At 41.9% G+C, this 21,937-nt stretch overlaps 1 protein-coding gene across 3 annotated transcripts in view; it reads right to left on the bottom strand.

Annotated features, from left to right (window-relative positions):
* LOC124794874 (protein pellino) overlaps positions 1-21,937 on the bottom strand; it is a 451,201-nt gene that overhangs the window by 428,879 nt on the left and 385 nt on the right. The gene's annotated exons all lie outside the window — the stretch shown is intronic.

Here is a 21,937-nt window from a genome sequence, read left to right on the forward strand (position 1 = left end):
TAGAGTACTGCATGTCATACCTCTATTAAACTAGTAAGAAAGTCACAGAATCATAGAAAACGAAAGGCGAAAAAAAAAACCGGAATGTTGCTAGGTGTGAATCGGACCTACTACCTTTCTGTTCGCAGTTTCAGTGTTATCAATACGCCCGCCGCTGCGGCCGTGCGGTTCTAGGCCCTTCAGTCTGGAACCGCGCTGCTGCTATGGTCGCTGTTTCGAATCCTGCCTCGGGCATGGATGTGTGTGATGTCCTTAGGTTAGTTAGGTTTAAGTAGTTCTAAGTCAAGGGGACTGATGACCTCAGATGGTCCCATAGTGCTTAGAGCTATTTGAACCATTTGTTATCAATAACGCTACAGTTTCAACATGACTGCAGCGTCTAAGTTACATAGTATACAATTTCTACAAATATCTGAAGGCTGTATCTACAGATATTATTTAATATTTAACTATGGCAAATTGGCATATATTCATGATACGCTAGTTATAATGTGTAAAGTATCAAGTACGAAAGCTTTTGACTACCGATACGTAGTTTCTCGTCATTTAATTGTAACAAATCGCTAGGATAAAAAGTGTTTTCGAGAGATACTCGATGTTTTGGTGCTTTGAAACAGCTTATATTCAGAGCACGTCGGGTTATAATACAAAAACCTCCAAGTGTGGAGTTCAAATCCAGATGACTTAATCCAGTACGGCGTCTCCTAAGTTCTGGTTGTGACGTATAACCGATGCTGCATCTCACTGGCCAGGGTTCCTCTCCATAAGCCAAAAATCTGGCATGGCACTGTCTTCCTTTCATGCTTCGCAATATAGTGGAACGTGGAATTCGACGCTGTGACGTCACCAGCTCATCGTCTGCGAACGCTTTCAAGACCCGTGAGAGGATGCCTTCAGGATTCAACTAAAATGTGAGAATATTTATGCTATGTGTAAGAGTATTGTAAATTTCTATCACGCAATTTGTAATGGAAGTTTGAAAAAAGCTGATGTCCTTACAGACTGGACACAGAAATTCTCGTTTTACCCTGAATCAAGTTCACGCATGATGGGCCATGCTCACATGAGACATGAAAGCGAACGTGGACGTGGAGCTGGACGAGGTTTTTGATGTCGCGTCGTGCAATTTCACGTTGCGGAGCACGAAGGGCAGAATCAGACAGGTTAAATTTTTGAGACTCGGAGAGAAATTTGACCAATGAAATGCAATATGCTTTCTACGCCACAAGCAGAACTTGGAGACCCTATAACGGACTGTGAAGTTTGCAGTTGAAACATATAATTACCAATTATTTTTACATTACAACTTAAATTCTATGAACATAGTTTTTTAAAAGCACTAACACAAAGAGGATTTCTCGAAAATGCGTCGTTTTGGTGCGATTTGCTATAATGAAATGACCAGAAACGGCATATCAACGGTTAAAGACTGTTTGTATTATTACGCGCTTCTTATGAAACTATGCTGTTTAAAGGCACCGGCGCGTCAAAGTGTACAAACGACACATCATTTTTGACCGTACTATTTGGTACACATATCATCAGTTAAAGCCTTTAGGACATCGTATGACACAAAACATCGATTCAAATAACTGTAGTGTAATGGATAGAGACATGAACTGGAAGATGGCAGTTTGCATTCTGTAAATATTTTATTTTTATTCTGTCTCACGTTTTCTTAAAGCTTCTGGGACTTCCTTATTAATTTAATAGGAGTTTGTTCTGGAATATTCTATGTTACGTACAAATATAAGCGCTCTCCGTTCAGAAGAGTCAATCAGCAGAGAGCGGGGGATTCTGTGCTTTGTAGACATATGAATACCTAGTTGTGCTTCCAACTGACAAGGGAAATTCCACGGTAGTTCTTCTTGCTATAAAGTACCATAGCACAGTTTCGTCGCTGTTGGAGGATAATACACACCAATGCTTAAAACATGACCCTGATCTGTCATACAGCAGAAAAATGGTGGTCTACTTGGCGATGTCATTAAAAATCCCAGAGCTCGAGATCCTTGACCTCCTAGCCTGTTACGGCTTACCTAAAATCTAAACAACGAAAACTTTCCAATGGGCCCTACTGTGAGTGCTAGTGGCTCTCCCACCTACGAATTAGCCAAATATCTAACCAAATTAAACATTCCCACAGTTGACCGCTGTGAAAATCACATTAGAAAATCTCAGTTGTTCACTGTCAAGATCAAGCAAATCAGAGTTGAACCAAACAATATTTTAGTCAACGTTGATGTGGTCTCTCTGTTTACGTCGGGGGCACGTCAAAACTCTAGGCCGAATACTTTCTTCCTGAAACTTTAAAGCTGTTCCGTCATGCCTTTGGCAAACATCCATTTCTTTCACAGCAGTGAATTTTATGAAATGAGCGACAGAATGGCCATACGTTCTCCGTTGTTTCCAGCAGTGGCCAATTTCATTACGGAGCTTTTTGAGGAATGCCGAATAGTCATTAAATATAGTTCAACGTTACCACCTTCATTTTATCGGTATGTTGGAGACACGTTTATGATCTGGCCCTATTGTGCCACAGGCCTTGCGCAATTTCTCGATCACAGGACCAGCATACATCCAAATATCCGGTTAACTGTCGACACAAAAAGGGAAGTGAAGTTGCAACTTTTGATGTTTTGGTAGCACGAAAATCGGATACGGAGCTCAGTCAGTCTGTATATTGCAAGATAACGCACGCTCTTTTATATCTCAGCGTGTAGTTTTCACCATCCAATCCAGAAGAGAGATATATTAAATACAATGATATCTAGAGCAACAGCTATATTTAATAAGGACCAATTTGATTCCGAGATTAAACATCGGAAGTACGTTTTCTGAAGGAACAGCTTAGGGGTACAAAATGTAAAGTAGGTGCTCTCCAAGAATCGAAAATTCGAAAATGTCGAACAATCGCGTGGTGATCAGCCTATTGTGGTCCTTCCTCTTTGTGGTGCTACATATAGCAAAATAGGTAGATTCCTGGGGAGACGAGGCACTTATACCCAATTTCCAACCACCAAAGAAAATAAAGAAGTTGCCCAGTTAAGGATAGCTTCAGGCTCTGGTTCCTTGGGACCGATGCCCTCAGCAGTTTGGTCCCCTTAGGAATTCACACACATTCTGGTTCCTTGGATTCTACGGGAGAGTGCTGAAAAGTAATGCCTCCCAATTTTTACGTGAAAACTCTTACAGCTTTTTAAATAAAACACGCGTTATTAACAGTCTACGAGTTCGTCTACACCTGGAGCACCCTCTCCTTAAGTATGACAATCCCAGACCACACACCAGCACTGCGACTTTTGCATGGGTTCACTGCTATCGGTCATACTCCACGCCGTCCAAACTTGGCTCCACTCGATTTTCATCTGTTTAAAAAAAAAACACATCTTCGAAGCCTCCGCTTTTACTCTGATGGAGCAGAGCAAGCAGAGGCGAGGTTGTCGTTCTGTCAACAAAGTCAAACATTCTACAACGACATTATCAACAAACGACCTCTCTTTGGGAGGAAATGTGTTCGTCGCCAGGGTGGCTATGTTGAAAAATAGACGAAGACTAAAGATGTACAACGTTTATAGTGTTTGTTTTATTAAAAGTTTTAAGAGTATTCACATAACAAATTCGACGGCATTACTTTCAGCAGGTCATCGTATAAGATTCCTTGAGAATGGCGAACCACCTACTTCAGTCTATCTTTACCTTTTCCGACCTCTGTACTGAACGCCAACAGCACATCAAGAGTAGTAAACTTGAGAAACAAGCAGGTACTGAGCACAACTTCATAAATAAATACAGAACAACAGTCGGCGAAATTACAGTCGTGTCCGACGCGTCTACATTCTGGGACTGTTATTAACGGGCAGTAGAAATTTGAATACTTGAGAACAAATACAACCGAGACAGCAGCTATAATCAGAGTGGTGCTTGGAAGGAGCTCTCGACGCTGAAACATGCAGAGAAATTCGCAAAATTGTTACGTTCCTACAGGAGCGATGGCAGTACCAGCGCAGACGTTGACACAAGTGTATGGCAGCATGACGCATTGCTGACGAACACCGACCAACTCGTATATGGGTGATAGGCAGCCACCACAAGAGTAGTCGCGACAGCCACATTGCTTCTTATGAAGATGAGAGGTGATCGTCGAAAGCTTGAGGTTTTATCCACATCTGAAGTGGCAAGCATGCCGAGAATATTTTGCACAAACTTGACAAAATCATACTCAAAAATCTGCGATGGTAGAGGGATGTACACTCATCATACAGTCTCCCGGGCGTGTTTGTACCAGAAACTGGAGTACTTATTTTAACCAAAACGGAAGCCTTGCAGCTGTTTGGCGTATTTCAATTTTCAGTTTCTAATATTATACCAGTACAATGAAAGAATGAAATTCGCTCGGCTGAAGACTGGGGACGTATTGCAGAAGCAGTTGAGGACACCACCTAAATTCGGCAGGTACAAGACCCACTTTGTTGGATGTCTACGAATAGTGTTCCCATAATTGTCAGATTCACTTTCTGTAATATATATGTAGCTATGTAATGACTGCTCTCGCATTGGTACTGAAAATACACTTACATAAATTATGAATTATTACCTGGCAAAAATAACGAAATGTAAGTACCGTGCGGAAAATTCGGTTTCTAAATTTGAAGGCACACAACGCTGCAACAATACATGCACAGTTTATGGAAATGTACGGAAACAATGTGCCATCATGCATCTATAATACAACTGTTCCAAAACTTCCGGATTATTCGTAATTTCGAGCCAATGGTGTGTCGGAGCGAAATGCGGCTGGCACCCCTGCACATGCCAGTGTTTAATGTGTAACTGCCGGAGGTTTCACTGTTGTATGTCTGTTAGTTATTGTTCAGTGCTGTATTGAGTTAAACGTTGTGTCACACAGTTTGCGAATTTCGAGTTGGCAGAGTTAAAGAAGCAACGCGTCTGCATTAAATTTTGAGTGAAACACAAGAAAACCTTCACAGAGACACACCAAATGATGCAGGAAGCCTACGGTGACGAGTGCTTAAGCCGTACTCGGTGTTATGAATGATTCGCACAGTTTAAAAATGACTGGACGGCTGTTAAAGATGACACTCGTTCAGGACGCTCTTCGACGTCTAACGACGACGCAAATGTCAGGAACGTAAACGAAATTGTGCGTCCCAATCGAAGACTGACTGCCCGAGAGGTTGCAGACATTGGTTGTAACATTTCAGTTGGATCGTGTCACAAAATCGTGACACAGTATCTTGTAGAATGCATAGTGTTGCCGCCAAGTTCGTCCCACTTTTTGAGTCAAGACCAGAAGGACCTTCGCCTCGCAATCTGTGAAGACCATCTGGATCGTACAAATGTGAATGAGATGTTCCTTAAGAGGATTATAACTGGTGATGAGACATGGATCTACGATTATGATGTTGAGAACAAGGTTTAATCTTCTCCTAGACCAAAAAGAGTTCGTCATGCCAGGGCAAATGTCAAAGGCATGCTGATAGCTTTCTTTCACTCTGAAGGATTAATTCATCATGAATTCGTGCCACAGTGACAAACTGTTAATCGATGATACTATCGGGTCATGTTGTGACGCCTGCAAGAAAATGTGAGAGCAGCGTAAAACGTGGCGGGAAATTCATGGCTCTTGCATCACGGCAACGCATCCGCACAATCATCCCTGTTGGTGCGTGACTATCGCAAAATAAATAAATAAATAAAAAACTGTGCTGCCTAATCCTCCGTACTCTCCAGACCTGGATCATGCGGACTTTCTTTTTTTATTTCCAAAGCTGAAAACCCCATTGAAAGATCGAAGATTTGCAACGACAGACGAGACAAAAGAAAATTCGCAGACGGCGCTTCGCGCGATCCAACAACAGGCGTACCAAGACTGCTTCTGGAAGTGGATACGACGTTAGGAGCGGAGGGTCAATTGTGAAGGAGAGTATTTCGGAGGAGAGCATGCACAATAAATAAAAAGTAAGCGTAGAAACATTTTGTGGACAAAGTTCCGAAATTTTTTGAACAGACCTTGTACATGCTTGTCGCTTGAATACTTAATAAACATATACAGGGTGAGTCAGAAGGAAACGTACGTGTTTTGACAGGTGATAGCATTAGTGATTATGAACAAAAAACTTGATGTGGACATCAGAATGGTTTCCGACATAGAACACTTTTAATGTACATTTCTATTTTTTCTGTATTAAGTTATTGTTTACAAGTACCACAGTAGTATAGAGGAAGTTGAGACGAACATTTTGATACAGGATGCTTGGGGTCTATCAAGTTGGAAAACTACCTCAAACTGGCCTACAAAAAGTAGTTAAGTTATAGCGCACGCGCGTCGTGCGAAGTTTCCAATATTCTCACGATCTCTTCGCGCATTTTGTTAGTCCTAGACAAAAAATACATAGGATTTTTTGTTGCAAATATAATTTACTTTAATTGTGTACTGAGACACGTTTTCGTTGAAGTGTGCGGTTTTCCAGTTATTAAAGAAAAACCTACAAAAGTGATATTAAACGTGTTCTATCTCGGAAACCATTCGCAATAGGGCATATGTCCATATGAAGCTTTTTGCTAAGAATCACTAATACTCTAGCGTCTCAAAGCATGTACCTTTCCTCCTGACTCACCCTCTATATAAAAAATAACGACGCTCCACGAAGGAGTTATCCGAATGGGGCGGAAATCGGTAGACATGATTTACGAGGGGCGTTTGAAATGCCCTTGCAAAGTCCGATAGATGGCATCCAACGCCGCGTATCGAGGTCATGTTTAGTTAGTAGCATCTTTGGAAAGAACATACACCAAGTTTCAGCCATATTGGTCTATTTCTTTGTGTTTGGCATTTGTGTGAATCAAGGGAGTCGTGTGATTGTCAAAAAATGGACGAAAAAGAATTTCGTGTGGTGATTAAACATTACTTTAGGAAAGGCAAAACGCCTCAGGAGACAAGAGAAGATTGATAAACAATACGGTGACTCTGCACCTTCGATTAGAACAGTTTATAGGTGGTTTCAAAATTTTCGGAGTGGCCATATGGGCACAAGTGATGCTGAACGTTCTGGACGCCCTGTGGAGGTTGCGACTCCAGAAATCATTGATGAAATCCATGATATGGTGATGGATGACAGAAGAGTGAAGGTGTGTGAGATTGTTAGTGCTGTGGGCATCTCGAATGAACGGGTACATAATATTTTGCATAAACATTTGGACATGAGAAAGCTATCCGCAAGATGGATTCCGCGATTGCTCACGCTTGACCAAAAACAAAATCGTGTGAAGTGTTGCAAGGATGGTTTGCAGCTGTTCAGGAAGACTCCGTAGGACTTGAAGCGATACATCACTATACTCCTGAGACCAAAGAACAATCTAAACAATGGATTACCAAGGGAGAATCTGAACCAAAAAAGGCGAAGACCTTTTCTTCGGCCCGAAAGGTCATGGCGACTGTCTTTTGGGATTCGCAAGGGATAATCCTCATCGACTATCTGGAAAAGGGGAAAACTACTACAGGTGCATATTTTTCATCGTTATTGGACCGCTTGCAAACCGAGCTGCAATAAAACCCAGCGATTGGACCGCAAAAAAAGTCCTTTATCCATTCACCAGCACACCTCAGCAGTTGCCGTCGCAAAATTAATGGAAATAGGATTCCAACTCGTTTCACATCCCCCCTATTCTCCAGACTTGGCTCCCTCGGACTGCCATTTGTTCCCCAATTTGAAGAAATGGCTGGCGGGACAAATATTTTATTCAAACGAGGAGGTGATTGCAGCAATTAATAGTTATTTTGCAGACTTGGACAATGCCTATTATTTGGAAGGGATTAACAAATTAGAAAAGCGTTGGACGAAGTGAATAAGTCTAAAAGGAGACTATGTCGAAAAATAAAAAAGGTTTACCCCAAATACGTCAGTAATTTTTATTTTTGCATGGACTTTTCAAACGCCCCTCGTACATGTACAGACGAACAAATGATGGTCTGGGGTGCCATTTCTTTTGATAGCAGGATCCTTTTTGTTATCATCCGTGTCATCCTACAGCACAGCGGTACGTCGACGATATTCAACGCCCCGTTTTGTTGTCCTTCAGGCCAAGCCATCCTGGGCTCACATTTCAGCAAGATAATGGCCACTCGCACACGGCGATAGTTTCTACTGCTTGTCTTCGTGCTTGCTGAAGGCTACCTTGGCCAGCAACGTCGCCGGATATCTCCCCAGTTGAGAGCAGGGCCCTCCAACCATCTCGGAATTTCGACAATCTAGCGAGCTAGTTGGACAGAATTTGACACGCTATCCCTCAGGGGGGCATCCAACAACTCTGTTAATCAATGCCAAGCCGAATAACTGCCTGCTTAAGAGCCAGAGGTGAAGCAATGCGTTATTGGCCCTCTCAATTTGTGAAGCTTTTTCTCTTGTATAAACCACCATATTCTTTCTGAAATTGTAATCATTTGTTTGTCCGTACATGTACATCACATTCGGATAATTCCTTTGTGGCCCGTCGTTCTTTTTGTCTTAGAGTGTATATCAGAGCGTGGAGGCATTAGGTAGCTAGAGGTAGTGTTCACCGAACGAAGAGGACTTGGCGAAGTTTGTTCTATCCAAACAGGCTAAATTCAATTTGCTTCCGGAGAAATATGAGTGTTGTATGTATGCGTGTCTTTTGATCGACTGAACTGTATCCCTGTTTCATTGTGCGGAAATAGTCGGCGGAAGCTGTCAGGAGTCAGCAGAAGGCGATGTATGAGCTGTTAGCGGCGTCCGTATTCCGGTCCAACGGTCGAGCCTCGGAATATTTCAGAAAGTAGCTGCACTACTACAGGGCATTTCTATTTGGCTTTGGCGTTGCGTAAGGTTTTAACCCTGACTCGCCACTGAAAGCGACGCTGCTGACCCCTTTTTAGAGTGATTTCATAAACGCCGTTGTACGTCGCGTAATTGCTCTGGCGCACCAAGCATAGCAGAGCGTGCGTGATTCTGTGCAGAAGCTCCGAAGCACGATCGAAAGGAACGCTTTGAGGCAAGGAAAAGTACTTGAATGCCACATTCAGGCTGACTATATAGCAGGCCATCAGTCCTTAATCCTGTAACACTTAATTCATGTGTGCCTACATTCAGGAAAACACGTTCTTTACTTTTTAGTATTGTATACATACACTGTCGATTACGTAAGTTTTTCGAATTGTTATCAGATACACAAGACTTTTTCCACCAAAATTTTTGCTGTGCTCTTTACAGCCACAATTCAGGTAAGCAAGATTGGGATTTAACATCCCGTCGACGATAAGTCAATGGAGAAGGATTCTAAGTGAGCCGAAAACGGACGCCTATGTTCGCTATCTCCACTTAATTTGGTGAGCAAATTTGTCAACTGGATGTTCGATTAACAGAGAAAGAGAAACACTTAATTTTCTCTTGAAATCGCAATGAATATATGAAATTTACTCACTGTAAAGTTTGTGTGGGACAATACCACAACTTATTTTGTTTTCCAAGTAAACAATATTAGGAAAAGCTGATGTGTCATTTGCAGAGCGAAATGCAAATTCGACAGCACTTTGCCACACTGAATGCAACGAGAAATATCTGAGAACTGTTCTCTACTTCCCGAGTGATAACTTTTTCCTTCTTTTCCTTTGCTGTTTTTGAGATGACCGATGCTGTTGCTTCTTTACCAAAAGAGCCTGGAACTCCAGAGAAGCTCCTGCTGACATGACTTTTATGGAAGGCGAAATTGCCAACCGAGATGCATATGGTGACCGCATATGATCTATTTATAGTCTTCTCTTAAGACGATTCTGCGCAGGTTGTTAAAATTTTTCTCCGCCTGAAGATTTCCTGAACATAAAAAATGCCTTTTCTTGGGAGATACTAGAAACGAACACACTGCTCTTTTCAGTCTCATATTACTGGCTGCTATTTCCGCGCACTTCACTTCACAAGGGAAACGCATCCCACACAAAAATGTTATTTCAAGGAAGCATTTACGACCGGACGTACGGCGTCTCACCTGAGAAATAAGCTTAACGTAGTCCAAATCCTCGCTTGGTAGATATTCGGTGTTGATATGAAAGCCTGAAGAATATGGGTAAATGATGAAGCAAGATTGTAGCATCATGTCGGCCCCTTTTTGCGTTATTTTCGTGTATGCTCAAGGGGTATGACAAACTTATCTACCTGCAGAAAAAGGCCCTCCTCCTCTCTGCAATGTAGTGGCACTGTACTTCCACAGCTTCGGAATTCCTCTAAAACAAGATAACTTTGCGTAAAGGTGTGAAGCCACTGATTAACCTGTTTAACAAAAGACTGGTACGTCATTACGCCACTCCGAAAGTAAGGCGCCTATCTCCCAGCATGAATCAGGCTAAATGCACATAGGCATTCCGATCCACAAGTTGTGCAGAGGCGGCAGTATCAAAAAAAGCGTGGGCCAAATGTAAGTGGCGATTTTCTGTCATAAACAATGGTTTTATCTGTGTCGTTTCGGTGATATGTCTATGACACTTTATCCTACGACCATGGTTTGTGGTCATCCTATTTCACGGTTTCAAAACTTGAACACACCAAACATCGGCAGTCTTGTGGTGGACTTTTCGGAGACTGCGTGGAATAACAGCACGGAATTTAATCAGCAAAAATGATAAAATCGGTAAACACAAAACTACCACATCGGCATCGCAATCCGTCTGCATCAGTGCGGGGAGGGGCGCTACACATCCGAGGGTGCAGCGGCAAAGGCGTTGCGTGTCAGAGTGGCGGAAATTGACTCAGTAAATTGGCGTTATTTTGTCGGACGAACAGCGGTGGAGGGATACTGGCCAACTGCTGACAAACTCAAATATAAGTGGCAAGACGGTACAAATTTTGTCCTTCCAAAAGCCGTCCGCACAGGGAACTGCTTATGACAGGTAGCTTGACAATTAGCACGTGCTTGATTCAATGGAAAGCCGCACACGGCGCTACTAGTTGGAAACCGCCAGTAAACCGTTTGTAACCAGTTGAGGTGACTCACCGTACCAGTCGCCAGTGACTGCAGTTTCTCACAGCTGCGTTATTCCATTAACGGATGAACAAGTTTTTAATACTAATTTTTCTAATCATCATAATACATTCCCGAAGTGCTTTTCTTCCTCTGATTTACTTATTCTTAGAAACTCTTTGCACATCGTTCACATATTTTTTGAAAATGGTTTCATTAAGTACCGTGATAAAGGAAACGTTTCATCTATAAAGAAATGGCACAGAGGGTTATAATTTTCACCGTACATTAATCTCGATGGGGATGCATTATTAGTGTTTGACTGCTAAAGCACGAAATATTCCTCCGACCCTGTCCCTTACAGCAAAACAAGGTTTTGACCATCGAATCGCAAAATCTCATTAACATAATAAAATGGTAATGATTTGTACTTGAAGTTTTGAACCATGAGGATCCCTAAATAACTGAAGCAAGTGACACCTTCAAAAAAATTCTAAGAGGCCTTCAGGTCAAGCGCAATTCTTCTGGTCTTATAATTGGCCTTTATCATATATTTTGTCTCATTTTCTTTTCCAGTGAGTCCAGTTTCTGCTCCTTGTGCTTTCATCACTTCATGTATTCGTTGAAGGTGGTTTACATCTCAAAATATCTTTGCGGTCCCCGCTACAGTGCATCCAATACGCTGAAGGGCGTTTATATCTCAAAATATTTTTGTGGTCTCCGCTACAGTGCATCCAATAGTGATTTCGTTGCGTGAAAAGCACGAACGTGAGCTGAAAAGCTGTGTTTCGAATTTTTTACATAACAACATTTAACACTTTTTGCATTAAAAACGTTATTAACAGGTCAAGTGCGTTTAATTTGGGGGAGAGGACCAAACAGCGAGGTCATTGGTCCCACCAGATTAGGAAAGAATGGGGAAGGAAGTCGGCCGTGCAGGAAAGCTACGGGAAAACCTGAATCAGGATGGCCGGACGCGGTTTTGATCCGTCGTCCTCCCAAATGCGAGTCCAGCGTGCTAACCACAGTGCTATCTCGCTCGGTCGTTATTAACAATCTACATTTTTATTGTTCATGTATAAATATTTGCAACACTCTGCTGCTAGTGGGCTCCGAATCGTAGAGTGTAACATGGCGGCGGATAATGTTAACTATGTCGGTGCGTGAGAAAAAAAAATGTTCAAATGTGTGTGAAATCTTATGGGACTTAACTGCTAAGGTCATCAGCCCCTAAGCTTACACACTACTTACGCTAAATTGTCCTAAGGACAAACACACACACCCATGCCAGAGGGAGGACTCGAACCTCTGCCGGGACCAGCCGCACAGTCCATGACTGCAGCGGCTTAGACTGCTTGGCTAATCCTGCGTGCGTGAGAAAGTGCTTCAATCGAGTTTCTAATTCGGAGAGTTCGTCCACACAAGGAGTCCCCTTTCCGTCAGCATGACAATGCCTGACCACAAAAGAGCTCTGCGCAGTCTGTAAACAATCCGACGCCTTGGTTCACTGTCACTGATCACCCTCCATACATCCCCGACTATCCAGAATATAAACAACACCTTCGAGGACTCAGTTTTAAAGTAATGAAGCGGGGCAAACAAAGGGGAGGTTGTGGCTTCGTCAGCTAAGATTCTACAGTGACGGTATCAACAAACTGGTCTCTTGTTGGGCGAATTTTTTTCGTGGTCACGGTGACTATGCTAGAAATAAATATGTACACATGAAGAATAAAGATGTAGAATATTAATAACGTTTGTTTTATTTAAAAAGCTTCAAGAGCTTTCACATAAAAAATTCGAAGGCATTAATTTTCAAAACGCCCTCGTACTATTACGCGAAACAAATGCGCAGCCCAAGATCAAGTAACTGTAAATGAAAGACTTTGTCTAACTTATAATATTCGTTTATATCCTAATTCCTGTTATAGTGAACCGAGCGAGGTGGCGCAGTGGTTAGCATACTGGACTCGCATTCGGGAGGACGACGGTTCAATCCCGTCTCCGGCCATCCTGATTTAGGTTTTCCGTGATTTCCCTAAATCGTTTCAGGCAAATGCCGGGATGGTTCCTTTGAAAGGGCACGGCCGATTTCCTTCCCAATCCTTCCCTAACCCGAGCTTGCGCTCCGTCTCTAATGACCTCGTTGTCGACGGGACGTTAAACACTAACCACCACCACCACCTGTTATAGTGAAGCGTTGTGGCAGGAAGAACCGGGCTTCTGCTCAGATGAATACAGGGTTTTAAATAAAAAAATCAAATAGGTATAACGTAGGAGTAGGTCTAATCTGAATATATAATAGGCTATGTCCAGACTGACTCGTCATCGCCCAGCCAAAACCGCTAAGGAAGGGGCGTTGACCTTACTGTGTAGGCGTCGTTTGAAAAGGGATTTTTCGAAATTCCACCCCTAAGGGGTGAGGGGTGGGGTTAAATAGGAGATTTTTTTTTTGAAAAGATGTCGGTATTAAGGTAATTCTGAAGCTCTACCTGCGAAATTTGGTATTTGGTTTTTCGGTGAGAAATAAAGAAATACATGTTTCTGTACTTTTGGAAAGGAGGTAAAATAGTGGGTGAAAGTTTTTTTGAAAGTAAATCATTATTAAAGTACTATTAAAGCATTTTTAAAGCTACTTCTATTAAAACAGAGATTTGAGGTCTCCATTAGAAATAAAAAAATACATGTTTCAGTGTTTTTGGAAACTGATTCCCTAACGGGGTGAAATAGGGGATGAAAATTTTTATGAAAATATATCATTATGAAAGCAATTTTACAGCTAAACATAAGAAAATGTGTACCTGGCCTTTCGGTTAGAAATTTAAAAAAAAAAGTGCTTTGGTATTTTCGAAAATTCAATCCATTACGGGGTGATATAGGGGTGAAAAGTTTTATGAAAATATTTCATTGTGAAAGCAATTTTATGGCCAAATTTATAAAAAATGGGTTTTGACTTCTCGGCTATATATAAAGTAATATGTGTTAGGGGATGAAAGTTTCCATGGGAATATCACCACAAGAACTCAAAAAGCATGATTAACAAAAACCTTGGATTCCAGAATTGCTTTTGGTCAGAAGTACATTCGGAAAAGACCATGCTTCTACGGCCTTAACTAATGTGTAAAGTTTCAAAAGAGTTGCAATTTGTGAACAACATAAAAATGTGATTAAAGGAAAATATAAAAAAAATCTGTGCAGAACCATGCAGTCTACGCGAGCGAAGCAGCGGGCGCTAAGCTAGTAAATTAATAAGAAAATAGGAAAACGGATAAGCTATTATGGACGGCATAGCGAACGCACTGCCATAGCCAAGAGAAACATGAAGCCTACACCTACCACAATAGTGCAAGTTTAGATACCATCCGACGGGCAGATGATGAAGAGAGAAATAGAGTATTGTAAAAGAAATTATTCAGACAGTTAAGACAAAACACAGTTATTTGTAACGGAGGATTGGAATTCGATAGTAAGAAAAAGAAGAAAAGGATATATAGTAGGATAACACGAACTGGGGAAAGGTATGAAAGACTCCCTGGTAGAATTTGGCATAGAAAATAATTTAATCATCGCTAAAGCTTGGTTTAAAAATCATGAAATAAGGCTGTGTACGTGGAAAAGACCTTGTGACACAAGAAGGTTTCAAATAGCCAACATAACGGTAAGACAGACATTCCGAAGACAGATTTTAAACAGCAAAACACTTCCAGGGGCAGATATGGACCATGCGCATAATTTGTCGGTTATGAACTATAGATTAAAACTGAAGAAACTGCAAAAGAGTAGAAAACTGAGGAGATGAGACCTGCATAAAGAAAGAATCAGAGGTTGATGAGAGTTTCAGAGCGGGCATTAGACAAAGATTGTCTGAAACAGGGGTTAGGAACACAGCAAAAGACGAATGGGTAGTCTTGAGAGATTAAATAGTGAACGCAGCAGAGAAACAAACAAGGGGGAAAAAAGGCAAAGTTCAGTAGAAATTCTTGGATAAAGAACAGCATAAGGACTACAAAAGTCTAACAAATGACACTGACACGAAGTGCTAAATGGCAATGCAGGAATAACTATACACGAAATGAAAGGATATATAAGGTTGCACAAATAGGGCAAAGTTGCATGCCGACATTGGAAAGTTATGAGACCTTCGGAGAAAAGACAAGTAGTTTCATGAATATCAAAAGCTCGGACGACAAGCCAGTACTAACCAAAGAAGGAAAAGCTGAATGGTGGAAGGAATATACAGAATGGGTATGCTGACGGTAATATTATACGAGGTTTGTCTGGAAAATACGATAAAAAGTTGAATAATGTCTTTATGTTACAAGTTGCAGTCACCGCCAGGTGGGACTACTGCTGTAATCAATCCCATCAACTCTCAGTTCGAGTCAGAGCACTCTGCGTGAAGGTGGAGTGTGCGACAGCTTGTGACAGTTACCCTTTTTCACCTGCCGTCGGCATGGAGCTCTCTCTGATTGAGGAACAGCGCGTCAACATCAAGTTCTTGCAAAGCTAGGCAAGAATGGCCGTGAGATTTTTGAGTGTTTGAAACAGGTTTACGGTGGAACAGGTTTACGGAGACAATTCTCTGAAGGAACCAACCGTGAACAAGTGGTTAAAAAGGTTCCGGGATGGCCGAGAAGAAGTGAACGATGACCCTCGCCCAGGACGCCCGTCGGCATCGAGTTCCGATGCAAATGTTGAACGAATTCGGGCTTGTGTTCTTAAAGACCGTAGATTGACAGTCAGAATGATTGCTGACGAGCTGTCAATCACCAAAACAATCGTTCACGAAATCCTGACACAAAAACTTGAAATGAAATTGTGTGCGAAAATCGTACCGAAGCTCTTGACGCCAGAACAGAAAGCAAAGAGGGTTGAGTGCTGTGAGGATTGGTTGGAAGCAGAGGAACGACGGGACTTTCTCAACCGAGTCATCACTGGAGACGAGTCCTGGTTTTACGAATTCGATGTGGAGCTCAAATCTCAAAGCAAGGAATGGAAACTAGCAGGAGAACCGAGAACAAAAAAGTCGCGAAAATCAAGGTCCAATGTGAAGACAATGTTGATTGTTTTCTTTGATTCTAGGGGCATTGTTCACATGGAATTTGTCCCTCCCGGCCAGAGTGAACGGAAATTTTTACGTTGAGCTTCTGACACGTCTCAGAGCTCGTGTGGCCCTAGTTCGACCGGAGTTGGCAAAAGGGGGCAGGTGGATCCTTCATCACGACAATGCGCCCGCTTAAACGTCGCTCGTTGTGCGCGAGTTTTTGGCCCGAAGCTCAATCACCGTGACAGACCACCCGCCTTATTCACCCGATTTAGCCCCCCTGTGACTTCTTCATGTTCCCGAAACGCAAAATGGTGCTTGGGGGGGGGGGGGGGGGGCGGCACTTGGGAGATGTGGAAGCTATCAAGGCGGAAACGACACGGCACTGAACATCACAACTGAAGACTTTCAGCAATGTTATCAACAGTGGAAACGGCGTTGGCAGAAGTGTATCGCGTCTCAGGGCGAGTACTTTGAAGGAGACCATATTGTAATACCTGAATAATTGTAAAATAAAGTTATTATTCAACTTTTATACGTATTTTCCGGACAAACATCGTACAAAGGGTAACTGAAGATGAGTTTGGAGTTATACTACTATAGAAGAGTTTGACTGAGCACTCGACACAAGGCATCCTGGAGTAGACGACATTCCCTCAGAATGCCAGCCACGAAAAAACTATTCTACTTGGTGTGTAAGGTACATGAGAGAGGCGGAATACCCTCAGTTTTCACGAAGCCTGTAAAATAATTCCATTTCTAAGGAAGGCAGCTGCTGACGGGGGGAAATATTACCGAAGTATCAGTTTAATAAGCTAGGCTCGCAAAATACTGGCACGGATTGTTTACGGAGAATGGAAAACTGGTTGAAGCCAACGTCGGGTAAGATTAGTTTGCATGACGGAGAAATGTTTTGAAATTTGGGGTAAGGTTCTATGGGACCAAACTGCTGAGGTCATGGGTCCCTAGGCTCACGCACTATTTAATGTAACTTAGACTAACTTAACGCTAAGGACAACACAAACACACACACACACACACACACACACACACACACACGCACCCATGCCTGAGGGAGACTCGAACCTCCGACGGGGGGAGCCGCGCGAACTGTGATACGACGCCTGAGACTGCGCGGCTACTCCGCGCGGCACGGAGAAATGTGTGAACACGTGAGGCAATAGTGACCCTACGACCTTCTCTTAGAAAACAACTTAAGGAAAGGCAAAACTGTGTTCATTGCACTTGTAGATTTACGGAACACTTACGACAATGTTGACTGGCATACAGTCTTTGAAATTCTGAAGGTAGCAGGGGTAAAACACAGGGAGTGAAAGGTTACTTCGAACTTGTACAGAACCCAGACTGCAATTATAAATATCAAAGGACGCCAAAGGGAAGCTGTACTGAGAAGGGGGTTATTCAATCTGTACACTGAGCGACCAGAAAAGGGAACAATGGGGAAATTTGGAAAAGGAATTAAGGTTTGGGGACAAGAAATAATAAAAAATGAGGTTTGTTAATGATATTGTAATTCTATCAAGTACAGCAAACGACTTGGAAGAGCATCTGAAATGAATGGATAGTGTCTTGAGAAGAGGTTACAAGATGAACGTCATGGAGAGTAAAACAAGGGTAACAGAATGTTGTCGAATTCAATAACATGACGCTGAAGGAATTAGATTCGGAAATAAGACGCTAAAAGCAATAAATGAGTTTTGCTACGTGGGAAGCATAATAACTGATGATTGGTGGTGGAGTTAAGAGGTATAAAATGGACACTCGCTATGTTAACCTGTAATATAAATTTAATTCAAATGAAACTATATGGTCTCAAAAATCTATGATGTATACATGCAGACTAAAGCCAAGTGTGGTGAGGCGTGGGTCAAGAGGAAGGCGTGCAAAGGTAGTCCATGCAGTTGTGCAAAGTCACTGTGCCAGGGCGGCGTAGTGGTTAGTGCATCTGCCTAGTGAGCAGGAGACCCGGGTTCCAATACCGGCATTGGGACAAATTTTCATTGTCGCTTCAGTCTACTATATAAATCATACATTTAAGTGTTAAAATGTCTCTTCTCAAAGTATTTGTCTGGAAATGAAACATGGACGATAAGGAGAATAGATGTTTTGAAATGTGATGCCACAGAAGAACGCTGAAGATTAGATGGGTACATCCAGAAACTAATGAGGAAGTTTTGAACCGAATCGAGAAAATATAAATTGGGAAGTGTAAACGTTAAAAATTGCACACTGAGACCAAGGCATTAATACAGTAAGGCCGTTCAAATGGATGTAGGTTACAACAGTTATTTAGAGATGAAAAAGAGTTGCACGGGGTAGACTAGCGAGGAGAGCTGCAGCATATCGTTCTTCGGAAAGAGGCCCAAAACAAGAACAACAGTGAGACCAGACTTTTGGCTGAATTCAAATAGAAATGGAAACAATTACGAACTATCTTTGTTCGGGAGATGAAATCTGTATTTTTTCACAGTATCTGTTAATTAAATCAAACTTTCGCATCTCAGAAATATTAATGTCCCGTCCTCTGAAGTAAACCACTGAACTCGTGTTCGTATTATACTGTTTTATGGCAGGAACTAAATCACCGTGGCACTATTTAGTTATCCAATTAAAAGCCAAGAATTTTAAATTTTCTAGTCTGCAGCTCCTTTTCGCTACAAACAGATTGAAGTTTACGTTTCCTGGACAAACCCAAAATCTTCCTCGTTATTTCATTTGCCTGTAATAACAGTACAATGACTCATCTTTCTCTAAGCTTGTATCTGCATTCGAAGTACCGAGTGCAACAAAAACATGCTCAAGAGCAATAACCCTCTGTCCTCCACGCTCGAAGGCGTTGAGTGCGGTTTCCGTTCTTTCACAGTTGCGCCGTGTGCGGAACTGGATTGCCATCGCGTCGGTAACCAGGCAGCGATTTAGATCATCTATCGATTCCGTTTCTTCTGAATAGCTCCGTGTGCGGTTTGGCCTTATTCACAAATCGTGGAAACTATTTCTAAGCACGGGTTTGGTATTCAGAAGGTTCAACCAATGACGCGCCTATGATGAATGTTGTTGTTCTTTCCAAGGAATGAGAACGCATTTCCAACTCAACAAAAGTGCGCTTCTTCCCTAAAAATCTCAACGTCTAAGGTTCGTACAACTCGAAATTCTCTTACAGTCTGCCCATAGCTACACCACACGGAGAGGTGTTATCATAGACGGCTGTTCTCTGAAGGATTCACGATATCGACTTGCATACGGGGCAACCTGCCACAATTATACCGCTTACTGCTCGTCGCAAGGTATGTTATTGGCAATCTTGATAAACGTGTTCCATTTGTCTTCTACATAGATAAAATTCTTTATATACATATTTTTACCAAGCATTCAAACAATTATAGTATTTGACACTGAAAATTCTTTCACAAGCTCGTACACAGATCGCCCAGGGCATCTACGCAACAGCGTGTCGGTTGGTCAGAGCACCATCACATGACACAAACAAATCTGAATGACAAAGAACGAAGTGGCATTCCATCTCCCTGTGAAGAATCTGGAATCGCAAAGAATTGCAGGCCTTACCGCACGACCACCGGTGTATTACAATAGAGGCTATAGTGGGAGAAGTGAAAATCAGTTGTTGATCTGTTTCCAGCACATTGCACGACATTTGGAACACCCCAAAGGTAGCAGCCCGCTGTCACAATAGAAACAAAGGAAGCAGTGGAAACATTGGACTTAGGATCGTCGCGAACGCAACGATCTAACCGTCATTGGGCAAGATCATATTGAAGAGTTTTTTTGTGAATGCTACGGTGTGGTGCTCGTTACAAACTGCTACGGTAACATACTATCAAAATCTCCTGAGGAGGTGAAGCACTGTCAAGCACAAGCGTCACGGGAAGCTGTCCAAGAGCGATGTTTATGCTCCACAACAACGCTCCAGATCATTCACTCTGAAAGGTCCACAGTCATAAATATATATTTTTTTTCTTTCTATCGAATGTTGACTCACCCTCGTATTACCTTTTCACGCTAGCCAGTGACTTCGGAAGAAGTCCTTTCCTTGGATGATAAAGAACTGTGTGACAGACATTTTCAGAATCTTGGCAAGTTAGTTTTCTGGGTGGTGCGTTTTCTCAGCAGTCAAAATACAGACTTTTACAACAAAGCTGTCCGCCAATTCATCCATCGTACGAAAATTAGCCGTGCACATAGATGAATGTGTAGAGGACTAACGCCATCACGAAGTTTCAAGCCCCAAACTATTTTTTTTCTTTTTTGTGAAAAAATGTTTGGGGTTTGCACTTACATCTATGTCTCGGTCATGTGCGACCTCATGAGAGGGAGGTGAGAAGGAGCGCTTGCCTGGCTCTCCTTCCTCCGGAATCTGGAGTACAAAGTTTTTATTCTTTGAGTGGATAACCATCAGTTCTCTGCTGCATAATAAGTTTTTTGTATCACCAATACAATTTAGTTCTTGTGGCATGACACGTCTCGACACTAACATCATTTATATCAAAAGCGGCAATTTAAGTATCCCCGCCCGCAATAAATTTCCGCATACGCTCTTGGCACTGCCAAGTCATTTTGGCCACTGTTGGACTTACTCCCTTTACTCAGCACATGCAGAAATAACAATGGTATATATTTTAATTTCGACGTAGACTATCTCATTGTCGGCAGACTCAGGTTCTGTTACAAACGACACCATCTGCTCGCAACAGTACAACCGAAACCATTGTCTTCTCAATCAGGAGCGCAGCATTGTGCCACTGCACATTTTCTATTGTAATACCGAAGATAATTTTAAACTTGTATGGCTATTGTCACGCGTAATAAGACGCAAAATGGGTTACGATTTCCGTCTGTGCACACAATGCAAGGCACTCCATCTCTAACATCGCAGTATCATTGCTGAAAGGACGCAACCGCAAAGAAAAATTCCCCCCGGCCACCGAAGTCTACGCTTCGCTCTGCATTGCGCTTGCGCAGTGTGACGCATCTTCTGGGAACAATGACAGACAGATTTCGATTTTTACTCACTGGTGAGAGGCTTTCCTTCTGCGAGCTGTAACTAAGAAATACAAGCTATATTATTACGCGCTACAGAAATCTAGCGAAAAGATTCGTATGTATGGTACCAGTACTTTGAACGCAATGATAGTTATACAAGAAATAATCACTAGCAACATTATGACACCGTCAACTGCTCACTCGAAGACATAATTTACTTGAATTCTGACAAAGCATGACTTTCTGACTATCCCCTACTCCAGCAATTGTAATTCAAAAGTTTACTGCTTGAAAAATATTGCTCAAAATGTAAATCTGGAAAATACGTTTATGATGCTTACCAACATAACTAAATATAAATTATTATGCTCATTACCAACATAACTAAAAACAACTGTGTCTATTTCACCGTCAAGATACTTCGCTGGAGCTCTACTTTAAGACTAAGCCATAGATATGACTGAAGAAACATATTTTCGCTCAGATTTACAGCATATGACCGTATAACATTTTTCAATGAATAGCTTTTAAAAAATCAGCTACTTCTTAATTTGGCCAGCTACAAACAATTACGAAATCAAGGTTTTATCGTTATCTATAATGATTGGTTATCTTTATGCAAAAGCATGAATTCTCCAATGGGCACGTCCACATTTTGACCGCACGCAGAACGTAGCTCAGCAAAATAAACATCTCATTCACGCTTCAAATGTTACCAGCAGTTTCCATGAGTATCTAAATAACTCTGTTACATTTCAGTCAACTGTAAATCCATCCACAGCCAAATAAACAGAACAACAAATAAAGCATGAAGGAAGATTGTATACGGTTTTAATTTATAGGTAAGCACCGGTAACTTGAACGGCCTCTTCAAATTCCAGTAGT

The sequence above is a fragment of the Schistocerca piceifrons genome, chromosome 4 (genome assembly GCF_021461385.2).
Source record: "Schistocerca piceifrons isolate TAMUIC-IGC-003096 chromosome 4, iqSchPice1.1, whole genome shotgun sequence".
Classification (NCBI taxonomy): domain Eukaryota; kingdom Metazoa; phylum Arthropoda; class Insecta; order Orthoptera; family Acrididae; genus Schistocerca; species Schistocerca piceifrons.